The sequence below is a fragment of the Camarhynchus parvulus genome, chromosome 2, assembly GCF_901933205.1.
Source record: "Camarhynchus parvulus chromosome 2, STF_HiC, whole genome shotgun sequence".
Taxonomy (NCBI): domain Eukaryota; kingdom Metazoa; phylum Chordata; class Aves; order Passeriformes; family Thraupidae; genus Camarhynchus; species Camarhynchus parvulus.
The window spans coordinates 32,662,182-32,674,851 of record NC_044572.1 but is presented as its reverse complement, the minus strand read 5'-3'; the positions used below and the strand labels follow the sequence as shown (position 1 = coordinate 32,674,851).

Below are 12,670 nucleotides of genomic sequence, written 5' to 3'. Positions count from 1 at the left end.
TAACAAGCTTTACCCTTTAACATTGTATTAATTTTGCATTAGTACACAATACTCCTGCACTTGGATACCAGATGCCAACTACAGAACTAAAATTACTGCCTCTACAGATATCCTGGCTGGTCCTATATTCAACACAAACAGGAAGTCATATTCTGAAACCTCAAAACACCAAAGATTTCCTTCTACTTCAAAATAGCACTGTATTATTAGAAGGTTAATTTGCAAATTAATCTCTGTAGTCTTCTCTCATCTACTGCTTAAGTGCATTGCTGCTTCTTAAAGTAAGTAAAATCCAAATACAAGCAGGTCATTTATATAAATGCATTTGCATCCAATTGTGGTTCACTATCATCTATCCAAAGATTTGCCCTTCCTGCTGAAGTTCATGAAAAAAATAGGAAAAACATTTTCCTTACTATCTCCCCCTGACTAACTCTGCTCCTCTGTTTATTTCACACTGACTAGCTTTCTGTCCAAAGATTTTGCAACAGAGGTAAAAGTAGTAACTTGCTTTATTCATGAAGCTTACTGCCAAACTACTGGAAAGACTTCAAGCCCAGAACTCTGGAAATACAGATTTAACAAAAACATTGCTCTAGCTAGACTTGGTTAAATGTCACAGTTGAAAGATTTAGTGTGCTTACTCTCTGCTTATTAAGTAAATATTTCCAGTATTTCCAAATTAAGAAACTCTACAACTGAGACTAACTGAACACAGCATGAGCTGTATGAAGTTGAGGAGCAGAACAGATACCTACGTGAAGAAAATTAAGTTATAGATGAAAAAAAGTTAATGTCATTCCCTCAAATGCAAGTATTCTTAACTTTCCCAGTCTAGTTATATGGAAGAATAGTAAGCCTTAAAAGTGATCTAAATTTTGAAGTAATTACAGAAAAATAAAACTCAATGTATTAACTCACCCTGGAGGAAAAAACAGAGTAATCTAATTCAAACTAGTCTATGGCTGTCCAGAGAGATTACCTCCTGGAAGAACAGTAATTATATTTGTAAAGTAAAATCATTTATGCCTGGGGTAGGGAAGCCCAAGGGATTTTATTTTTTTATTATTATTTGAAATGTGTAAAAGCTTTATAGTGACACCCATAGTGAGAAAAGTGCTTTGTGCACAAAAGTACGCAAAGTGTACAAAGTACACATTCTGTGTAATGGGTTCATCTGAAGCAGTAAACAGATAACTGGTATGACTGTATCACACCAGATGTCACATATGAAAATATACACAGTTGCACTTTTCCATATAGGGCCCATACATTCTAAGCTAAGTAGCAGACTGTTCTGAAACTTATTACACATGCATTTTTTGCCAAATTTGCAATTAGACTAATTCTTACAGTTCTTAAAAAGGATTCTTAATGGTTTCACTGAATATTCCTCTATGTACTTTTTTTGTAGTACCTTACAAATAAAATTACTTTGAAAAATCCAACCAAACACTACATTCTTATGAGCTCAAACTTACTTCAAGTGTCTTAGTTTAACAACTCCAGTTAACAGCAAGATCTAACAGTACCATTCTGGCAGTCACATTGTCATATAAAACACTTGTGGTTTTTGGAGAAACAAGGCGTGTGGTCAAACAAGGGCTAATTTAGGTCTTGTCTACAAAAGAGAACGCTACCGGAAGCCAAAAGTTCATGGTTTGAACAGTTAAAGAGAGCCAAAGTAAAACAATACTAGAAACTTGAAATCATCTATGAAGCAGTTATCTCAGAAATTTCAAATTACAACAATGCGCCTTGAGACCTTCCACTTTATGATGCGTCCACTGCTGAACAGTCCACCCTTCTCTTCTCCACTTCCTGTTCATTAGTGCCAATGAAGTTCTTCCTTCTGAAGGCCCCGGCTGCTTTCCTGAACAGCATGGAATCTGATGTAAGACCGAGAACTGTGTGCTAAACTTGTTAAGAACTACACATTTCTTTCTGCTGCTGTTTAGTTAGTCTGTGCTGTTTGCAGAGCTATTTGCCAAGATTTGACACAGTTAAATGTACACGCTTCAATTCATAGCTAATAAATTCCATTCAGAAGTAAACCTGCCTGCTTCCAGGCATCAGCACAAAAAATCCCAGCAGAGACTGCAGCAATCTCCCCATTTAATAGACTGCTGGATGGGACAGTCCTTTTTTGACCCAACTACAAGAGCAAGATTCCTAACTGAATCAATTTTTGGCAACAGCAGATTTTTTTTTTTTTTTTTTAACGAATTTAGCCACTTAGTTGTTAAGAAGCGCCAGCTTACTTATCAGTGTGCTCAGCTAAGCAAGCAGCCATCCGCACGGCAGGAGCTGGCTTCTGTCACTCACCGGAGCGGTGGCTCCGACGGCCCTGAGCCCATCCCGGCGCCGCTGTCCCGGCGCGGCCACTGGAGAGCGCGCTTGAGCCGCCTTTCCGAGCCGACCCGGCGCGGTCGGGCACCGCACTCCAACTTGCAAATCATTACATACAAAACCCTTTTCTGCCCCTTTTCAATAACAGCCAAAGCCTCTTACATTCTCACCAGTGTACACACCCAGTTAACCTCTCATTCAAATAGCACGATTTCTAACAATGTCTGGATTCCTAAGACTTACCCGTTGGGTGTGTGTGGGGCAGACACAAAGATTGGATGGATGGATGGATGGATGGATGGATGGATGGATGGATGGATGGATGGATGGATGGATGGATGGATGGACGGATGGATGGACGGATGGATGGACGGATGGATGGACGGATGGACGAACGGATTTTTTTTCCTATCAAATTATGTGCCAAACTCGAGACACAATTCAACTCTTCGGTGCTCCCAGACCCCTTTCTCTTTGTGTATTTATAGCCTGTCCTCAAAACTGCCCAAACGTTTCTCCCCTGCAGCAACAGGAACATGAAACAGATGTGAGGGCTCTCAACCATCAGTGAGAGCAACTCAAGCACAGTCATTACTGCCCTGTGACCAGGTAATGTTACAGAAGTGCTGATTAAAACCCAGCAACACAAGTTACCAGTTTATCTTGCTTTCCAAAGCACAATGACTTAAAGGTAGTGTGTCCATCTGATCCCTCTTGAGACAAGACACCTGTGAGATTATTGCAGAGCTAATGATGGACAACTCTTCTCACACAACAGGCTTACAACAAGGTTTAATTTTATCCATGCAGCAAGTGGGCCACCCCACATAAAGCTATGAAAGAATAAAACAAAATTCACAGAACTGAAACCAAGTGTTTCACTCGATAAATAAGCTGCAGTTGAACACTGCCTTAAATACCACACATAGCAATGTACACCCAGAGTTTGTCCTCAGGGAAGATCATGTAAAACAAATGCCAAGTGCAACAAGTTCCTAGAAGTTAAAATACTACAAAGATTAAATCTGTATAAAGGAGCTTCACTGGTCAGAAGTGACTGAATCAAGCACTGCTCATCCCATTTTGCTGTTCTGTACCAAATGTAGTGTAAGCAGCAGAGCCGTGCCAGTAGATCTGAGAAGAGAGACTGACTGTCTCTCCGATTTGAATTCAGATGACTGAATGCCCTACTGCCACACACCCCATGAACATTAAGTTTCACTTACCAACTTCTCCCTGCCTGCATGCTCTTTACCAAAGAATGCGTAAACTGAACTTTCAGCTGTTAATTACAGCTCCTTCTAGTGATCTGAAGAATGCATGAGAAGCTGTAACCAGTACTATGACTACAGCAAAATCAATAACGTTCAGGCAATTTCTGTGCAGCAGCCCTGTCCTCTGCAACAGCACAACTCACAATACAGTAAGCCAGAACAGCTTGGAAAGGAGAAATTAACTTTTCTCTCACTTCATTTACTAGAACATAGTCTGTCTTCCCAGTCTGAGAACTTCTGCTGCATAAGCAGTTTCATCTTGCCAAAAAGACCTCTGTAAACTTCAACAGAGGATCAGGAAAGGAATGGGATGGAATTTTAATAAGATATGTGAAGGCTGACTTACCAACTGGCCCACTGACTTGTTAAAAAATAAATCAACATCACATAATAAGTTGTTGACATGTTTTACATGCAAAACCTCTGACATGATCCCTGCAGTCAGATCTCCGAACAATTAATGAATGAACATGGAATAAAATATTTTTAAAAAATTTATCATGGAATGGAATAACACAGCCAGAATGACTGATCCATCTTTCTTTTATTCTCCTGCTGATTTACTTGAGGGCTCCCCTACCTTGTGTTACTAGTCTTAAGAAAAAACTTTATCCCATCTTTTTACCCTCAGTCTATTTACCCTCAATCTACTTTCTTCCATCCTGTGTTTCGACATTTTAAAAGCTATCACTTAAACTTTTCATCAATGCATATTTGACCAGTGGGTGGGGATAATTAGAAAATTAAACCCAAACTATTTGAGTAGCCACTCTTAATACAGAAGCAATATTTGAATGCCACAGCTCTTTCAGTAAGAGGCTTAAGTAAACTATCTTAAAATAAAAATTTAAACTTTTTCTTACATCCTAATTTTCATTATTTCAATAGTATCTTGATAAAATGTTTGCAATCAAAATGTAAAGGCTTAAGCTTATTGCAAATCAACAATTGTCTCCACCTACCGGAAAAGTGAATTCAACTGAAACAGTAATTTGATCCTTTGAGATTTGGGTAAGCAGAAGCTGCAAGAGGAGTGATGTTTTTGTGTAAGATACAAAGAATTTGTGTGTGTCATGTGTCATCAGGTTTTGTGTCCCTCTCCCCCAAAAACAAGTTTATAGAAGCCACAGTCATTCTCTGTAAGCATGGATTTCACTGAGTCCCTGCTCTCAAACAGTTCCTTGTCAGAATGTAAAACTAATCAATACTCTTAAAAAACATGTATAGGTAATTTATCAAATAACATTTGTTCCTAGTAAATCTGAAATGTCATCTGATTTCAGTATCTTTCTAATTCCCACCATGGTTTCATGAGACCTGGGCACTAGAACGAGTTCTTTACATAACTGATGTGTGAAACCCATGGAATAGTTGCTAATATGAAACATAGTTACATTACAAACCACTGTATTAAACGCCTTTTTCTTTTAAGCCGCAGACATTGAAAATAATTAAAGCATGATGATAAGAGCAGACAACATCCCATTTTTCAATTCGTATTGTTATTATTTAACAAAGGTTGTGAAATTACCGTAACTTCAGAGACTCTAATTAACCCAAAATAAGAAGGTAAATGTCTACATATGGAAGAACCCCATCCTAACTGCTCTTTCTATCTTTTTTTTGGTCTCTATTATTCTTGTAAGAGTGACATCTGCCATAACTACATAATTCAGGGGTGCTTTATTCTGAAAAAAAGCAATTTTAAGCCTCAGGATAGCACATTACCATCACCATGCTTTGTTGCACTACAGTATTGCTGTAGTATAAGCTGAGATCCACCTGCAGATGCTTATAATGACCACAGAACCATACAAGCCCTGTAACAGAATTTACAGGGTAAATGTAAGAATGCAGAATGTACAGATGTGAGCAGCACATCTGTATTTCAGCCTGTCTCTTGCATGTCACATCCAACTAAACTCGCTCCTCTCCAGCACCCTCTACGAGCTCCTTCTCTTGTGGGGGACTTTTCCCTCTCACAGACTTGCTCTTAACCCTGCCAGCATATCCTGTGTCATATTTCCACACAAATAAGTCCAGTAGTGTCTGTACCTCTCCAGTTGCAGGATGCTCCTAAAAATTCAGGTTTTTACCACATGTGCAAGGCCAACCCTTCCAGGTTTTATCCATTTTTAGTTTAAGCACAAAACATGATGGAGCATTTTATTTTAACATATGTGAGCTTTTCATCCTTTCAGATCTTGAGAGTATTATTCCTTCCACATCTGCATGGAGACTGTCACAATCCCAAGTGCATACCTGTCTCTTGAGCAAAAAGAAATTCCTCCCACTCCTTCAGCATGAGAAAAGATTCACTGATCAGTGTCCTGCACAGAGGATCAAAAGGCACTCACAAGCCTGGGACAGTCACACTCAGTGAGAACTTTAAATCACTCAGCAGAAAGTATGGGTTTAAAGCAGGACACAACTTCTAGAAAATGGCATTCAACCTACAATTTCTACAAACAAATACCTTTAGAATAACACAAGAATTCAGAGACTGAGTCACTGTACAAAGAGACTCATACTAAAGAGTCTTTTGCTTGTCATTTTGGTATTATAAAGTTTTCTGCAGATCACTGACCTCTGTTTCTGCACACAGAAATACCAAACGCATGGACTTAGCAGCAAGCTGGATCTTGATGCTGACCAAAGATACCCAGTGTTTGAGGATAATGCTCTGATCACATTCTTAACAGCTTAAAATAAAGCCAAATTATTTGATCAATTCCTTGGGTTTCCTGCTTTTACTATGGTTAAATATCAACTAAAAATGCCAAAACTAGTAAGCCATACTGCCAAGATTTCTGTTCCCTTCCGCCCCCCTGAGGTTTACAAAACCTTTCCTTTCCTTTTTTTACAAAAAAAAAAAAAAGGGGGAAAATAAAGATCAGATTAAAATTTTATGCTCTAAATAAGAAATGTCCTAAAAGTCGGGGTTCTTGCAGATATTCAGCCTATTAGTGTTTGTTAAGACTCTTTCGTATTATCCAGGTACATTTTCATTACTTCCTTTCTTATTTTTCTTTTATTAAAAAAAAAAGGCAAAAAGAAACTATCATGATTTCATAGCTTCCACTATTTTTTAAAGGAAAAAAGGGCACAAGAAAGATGTAGCTCAAAAAAGGTCCAATTGCACATATGTTGCAACAGCTTTTCAATCATTTTAGAGACTTAGAGCATGCAGTTGGCCCACTAATAGAGCAGCAGAACAGATACCATTCCACAGAGCTAGTACAGTATATTTGTCAATAATTTCCATATTAATTAGTTCTCAACAAGACAAGCTGAAAGAGCAGTGATCCATAAGATCTAAAATAAATGCAAGCACCCTGAATTCAAGGAAGCTGAATATACACCCTTTTGGTTAGATGTCAAATATTCCATTAAAAAAAAAAAGAATAAACAAAAACCTCCAAAACCTAAACAACAAAATAAAAACCTAGCAGTGCTACCAGCATTGTGATGCCATACCTCAGTACTGCAGATTTTTCACAGCATAGATCTCAGGTAATCTATCTAGTGCAATACTTTGAGAACAAATTAAGGACATAAGATCATCAATTCCAAGCATTTCAAGGGAGGGAAGAGGAAACTAAAGATTTCTCTGAAGGGTCATTTAAAAATCCCATTTAAATGAGCTCAAACTAGATTCCAATTGTCAGCACTTCATTTAAATGAGAATTTTCTCTATGTCCTTTTCAGGAAGAATTTTTTGGCAGATGCTGTATGGTCCAGTCAAGGTGTTAAAAGCCAACCACCTCAGCAGAAATAAAAGGAAACATTATGATGCTAGTGTCAACCCAGCCAGTTTAACAGACACTATCTGTTCAGAAGCAGCTTGCTAAGATTTCAAAGCCTCCCCTGGTCCGACATCTATTTATAGGTGCCCAGTCTCCGTACAATTTCTCGCAGCCTCTTCTCCTCTCAAAGCCAAATGGGAGAAGTTTAATGGATATAGTCCTGGGCCTTGTGCTGCAAGATGGACAGAAGATCTGCAAGTCTCCTCCAGCAAACCCATGCACAGGGAGACCAGGTGTTAGGAGAGGAGGCTGGTTGAACCTATGCAGGAGTCAAATACATGGGATAAACCGTCCCACTCCGTGTTAGGAACACACGCATTTTTCCTCAGCCAGCAAGTAGACAGTAAAGAACCACATCAGCATCAGAGCTTCAGCAAAAGATACCAGCCTGCTTCCTACTCAACACCAAGCAACAGCCTAAGCCAGCTGCCTTTCAAGCCAAGACAGAAGCTACCCAAGCCAGCTCTGACCCCCGGACAGCAGCAATGTCATCCAAGCACCCTCCCACCTACAATGCTACTACTGTACATTGCACCTTCCTCAAAGAAACTCAGAGGCTGCTGGCTTTTTTTCCGTGCAGCCTCTACCACCCAGCACCCATGCACGTTTTTTTAAAGCACTGATCCAGGTCGGCTCTTCTTCATCTCTACCAGATGTAACATCGCAGGAAGGGTGCAGATATTTTCCTGCATACGGAGCTCAACGCCACAGGCTGAACTCTGGTCCAAAATCCGCACAATCCATCCCTGCTGCCTCCTCTCCCACACCTACATCCACTTGCCTGTAGTACTCGTACAACGACCGAGGAGATGACAGCACTGCTGGAAACTCCTGCCCACCTGATCACAACCACATTTTCGCCCCTTTCCCCAGTCAGAGGCAGACGGAAGGGGAGTGTTGACTTCCTCAGGTAGAAAATAGGCAGGGAAAGGCCGGGGCAGAGATCAGGAGAGGAAGAATCACCCCAAAGGGAGAGGAGATAATCCCCGAGAGGCGAGGCTGCGGAGGAGCATAAACGCGGAGGGAGGGACAGCAAACTGGGGGGATAATCTGGCAGAGAAGGGGGGAGATAATCCCCTCGGAGGGGGGAGGTGGAGGATCCCGGAGAGGGAGGGGCGGGAAACCTGATAATCTCCAGGAGGAGAGAAAATACCGGGAAAGAGAGTGGGGGGAGTGGGGGGAAGGGGGGTGGGCGGGTGGATAATCCGGAGCGGCAGATGAAGCGCGAGTCTCCCAGGGACGCATCCGGAGGCGGGAGGAGGAGGGTTAATCCCCGCTCTAGGGGCAAAAATCCCTCTTCCCGGACTCCGGCGCTGCCATGTTCGCTCCCCTGCAGGCCCGCCCGGCCCCGCTACCTGCGGACGGCTCTTCCCGCCTCACGCCACACGCACACGCGGCGCCCCCGCTCCCGCCGCCGGGTCGAGGGGCTCGGCCGGGATGGCAGCGGGACCCCGCCTCCCACCACCATTTCCCCGCCGGCTGGGAGGGACGGGAAAAGCCAGTAGCCGGGCGAGCGAACCCTCCCTCCTCCCCGCGCACGCGACCTCCCCGCCGGTACAGGAACTCACCGGCCGGCACCGACTCCCGCTGCTCCCCGTCCCCTCCTCCCTCAGCGGGCGCCGCTCAGCCCCATGGACGATCCCGGGCGCGCGGGGCTGCCGGAGGGACGCCGCGAGCCGGAGGTGCCACCGCCGCCGCTCTGCGCCCGCCTCGGCGCGCGCCGCCGGCGTGGCTGTAGCACGCGCTCCCGCCGCCGCTCCTCTGCCCCGCCCACCCCCGGCGGGCGCGAGCGCGCGCGCGCGCGGCCTCCGCGGCAGTGGCGCGCGAGCGCCTCCTCCGCACCCGCCCGGAGGGAGCGCGCGCGCCTTTGCCTCAGCCCCCCTCCCCTTCCCTCCGTGAGTGTGAGTGTGTGTGAGTGAGAGTCTGTGGATGAGTGTGAGAGTGAGTGAGAGTGAGAGTGTGAGGGGGCGAGAGGGTTCGGCGAGTGTGAGAGAGCGAGCGCGAGTGTGTGGGAGTGCGCGTGACTGCGCGTGTCACCGCGTGTGCAAGCGCGCGCGTGTGCGAGGCGGCGGTGGGGGTGGCGCGGGGCCGTGCGGGGACACGCGCGAGGGTGCGAGCGTGTGCCCCTGTCTGTCCTCTCGCCGTGTCCCCGCCGCTGCCCCCGGACGCCATTCGGGCTCCGCCCGGTTCGTGTCCGAGACCTGGTCCCGAGTCGGGCTCGCCCCGGTCCCGAGTCCCGGGAGGGGACACGTGGCGCTGCCTGCTCAGTCGCCGAGTGCGAGAAATGCTAGCCGAGAAATCTCACATTTCACAGGGGAAAGGGAAAGTGGGGAGTTTCCCCTGATGCCAATAACCTGCAAGACCGCTTGAATGGAAATAACACTGGGAAAGCGATTTCCCCGCACTTCTGGTCACTGTTCAAACATTTCGTTTGTTTTGAGCAATGATTACAGAGCAGCTCTCGCTTTTTTTTTTTTTCCAGGGAAGGCTCTCACCTTTGGATACTCATGGACTTAGGAAAATTTGGGTTGTACACAGTCAGTCCTGCATGAAGCATTCTTGCTAACTAAAGCTGGACTTTTTTGGTTTTCACCTAAGGGTAAAATTTGCTCCAGAAACAAAATGCTCATATCCAAAACAATCTGTCATTCTTCAACTTGTTTTCATTCACTTATTCCTCCTCATACCGACTTTCCTGGAAATTTTTGAATCCAAGCATACACTTCAATTGCAATCTGTATAATTATGCTGTTTTAAGAATACCCAGTAGCCCAGTGTGACATAAGGTAAACCTTCATAACAAGCTGTCTGCAATTCATGCTGGCTTTTTCTTTGGGACCCATTGAAGAAAAAGAAAAGCCAGAGCTATGAGGGGGCAGAGTTCTAACAGGAAATCCACTAGTTACCCATTTTCATCTTAATGGGTTCAGATTCTGCTCTCCTACCAGATAACAACTAAACTGATTTCTATGCCACCAACAACATCAAAAAAAGCAGCTGATATTTATGGTGGGCATAATTGCAGAAACTGTGGAACAGCAGCCAGCAGGTAAAAAACCTCTCTCAGATTGTCCAATAAAGTTGCATCAAGTAAATGAGGTCCTGTGCACCTCATCTTAGGAAAACAGTGTGTAAAATTCCTTTAGGAATTATTTTTACTTACTCTTCAAATTACAGTAGCTACCCTGTGCTGAGAGCTTCATAGGCATGTGGAATTATACATCCTCAGGTCGAAAGAGCTTACAGCCCTCCTGCAATTTCTCAGTAAAAAGTCGAAATTGAACATATTTTTGGTAAATTGCTTCACAAACAGTTATCTTTTCCTTGTTAAACTGAAAGGAAACTAAAAATGGCATGGGGGATTCTGGGCAACATAATGACCTGTACCACCCTTTCAGTGTTTGAACCCCTGCAGCTACGATGGAAAAACTGACAGGCATAAAAAATCCTCACTCCCCAAAAAATAACTTTAGGTCATTTTCTGTCCTTTGCCTGTAATTTTTTTTTTTTGGTGATGTTCTAATTGAACCAGAGCCACAAAACCCATAAATGCCATCTCATCCTGTATTTCACAACTCAACATCTTGTTGACTTCTTCTCTCACAGTCTCCGCATTTGTGAAAACTGAACATTATTCTATTAAGGAGAAATGGTTGTAGCGATTTATGCTGACATCTTTCATGATATCCTGGCTTTACCTTCGTGGCCAATGAAAGAAAATTGCTTCACTGCAAAACTTAGAGGTTCCTTATTACAGTTCAGCTCAGAGCTTGAATCTAAACCTGTGAAATTACAAGGGCCCATTTTTGGCTGCAACAGAAATATCTAAACACGAAGTAATTTGACTGCTCCACAGTCTTGAGAGTCTTCCATTCTGGCCTCTGCAGCTGCTATTTGGCTATTAAAGCCCTCTAGGGAATGTGTCCCAAATGGTCACACACCATTTTTTGCCCACTATTTAATCCATTTGATCCATTAGGGTCAAGGAAGATATAGAGATGTGTTGTTTTAGAGAAGAACTTAGAAATGGATGTTTACCCTCTGTCAGAAATTATCATATCCTTTGGGCTTTTTGCTACTTACATTTGCATGCTGCTCCTCGCAGAAATCCCCCGTACAAGGATGGTCCTTAGGACCCTGCTGGTGCTGCTTAATCAGAGAGCTTTGAACCATTCCCGCAGTGCAAAAACGACCGTAAATCTCTTTTGTCCATTTAATGGGCAATTACTGCACCTCAGCCAAGCCTCACCCTGTTCTCAGTTTGTGGCAGAGAAGACAGGACCTGGCCAGGGCTGACTTATGTCCCAGCAATTTCTGGGTGGTGATCATGGTCAGCCAGGCATAGGTTAGAAGAGTGCCAAACCCGAGTTTCTTTATGCCAGGGATTATCTCAGTCTCTGTCTAACCACAGGATTCAGGCAGCGTAAGGACTGTATGGTAGGGCAGCCCCAGCCCTGACACTTGTGGGCTGATTGATTTGCATTCGCTAGAACTGGAGTTTATGGCTCCTCAGAGCTTTGAACTCAGCCTTTGATGATACAGATCTCACTTGAGCGCTTTTGCTGTTAAATCTTCTGCTCCTTTTTGTAAAACTGCAGGGACCAGAGTGTCTAACATTCTGTCTGTTCTCTGCTGACGCTACAAGCAACAAGGTAGAGGTCTTTCTCCAGGGTCTTTTAGTTTTGCTAGAGCTCTTACCCTGAATTTAGAGGAGTTAGAGGAGCAGACATTCCAGTTTACAGAATGTGGAAAGGAGGATGTGGTTTTCAGTCCCGTTATAATTCTGGATGTACACAAAAACAAAAACCTGTAATTACCACGGCACTGCCACAATAGTGGAGAGGAAGGAGAGGTTAACTGCTGGCTGGTGTCAACTGTGCCGAAATTTTCTTTGTCTTATTCTCTGCAGAACTCTGGGTTTGAATTCCAAATTCTCTATCACTCTTCTGATGACTATTTTAATGGCAAAATGAACAGTTGTACCCACAGACGAGGTACTTCTTAGAGTTCATTACCCTTTCCATACTTATTGTGGCAAACTGGTGTTAGTGAAGGACTTTGGGGTGGTGTATTTTTTGTAAAGGAGGTTTTAAGCTGATTGCTGGCACACTCAGCAAGCCCAGTGTTCTGCAAACTTTGGTTAAGCAGTGTCTAATTTGGATAATCATTTACTATGATCAGTCTTAAGACAGACCTAACTTTAGACTATTTGATAAGCACCAAAATATGCTGTCTTCATAA

The 12,670-nt window shown here is 43.5% G+C and overlaps 1 protein-coding gene across 5 annotated transcripts in view; it reads right to left on the bottom strand.

Moving 5' to 3' along the window:
* MPP6 (membrane palmitoylated protein 6) overlaps window positions 1–11,534 on the bottom strand; it is a 56,158-nt gene extending 44,624 nt beyond the window's left edge. For 2 of the 5 annotated variants that reach the window (XM_030968539.1, XM_030968530.1), the window contains exon 1: window positions 8,998–9,141. The gene's annotated coding sequence lies outside the window, so the exon portion shown is untranslated. The other 3 variants (XM_030968566.1, XM_030968559.1, XM_030968549.1) reach the window with 3 other exon arrangements.
* Between the last annotated feature and the right edge of the window lie 1,136 nt (window positions 11,535–12,670).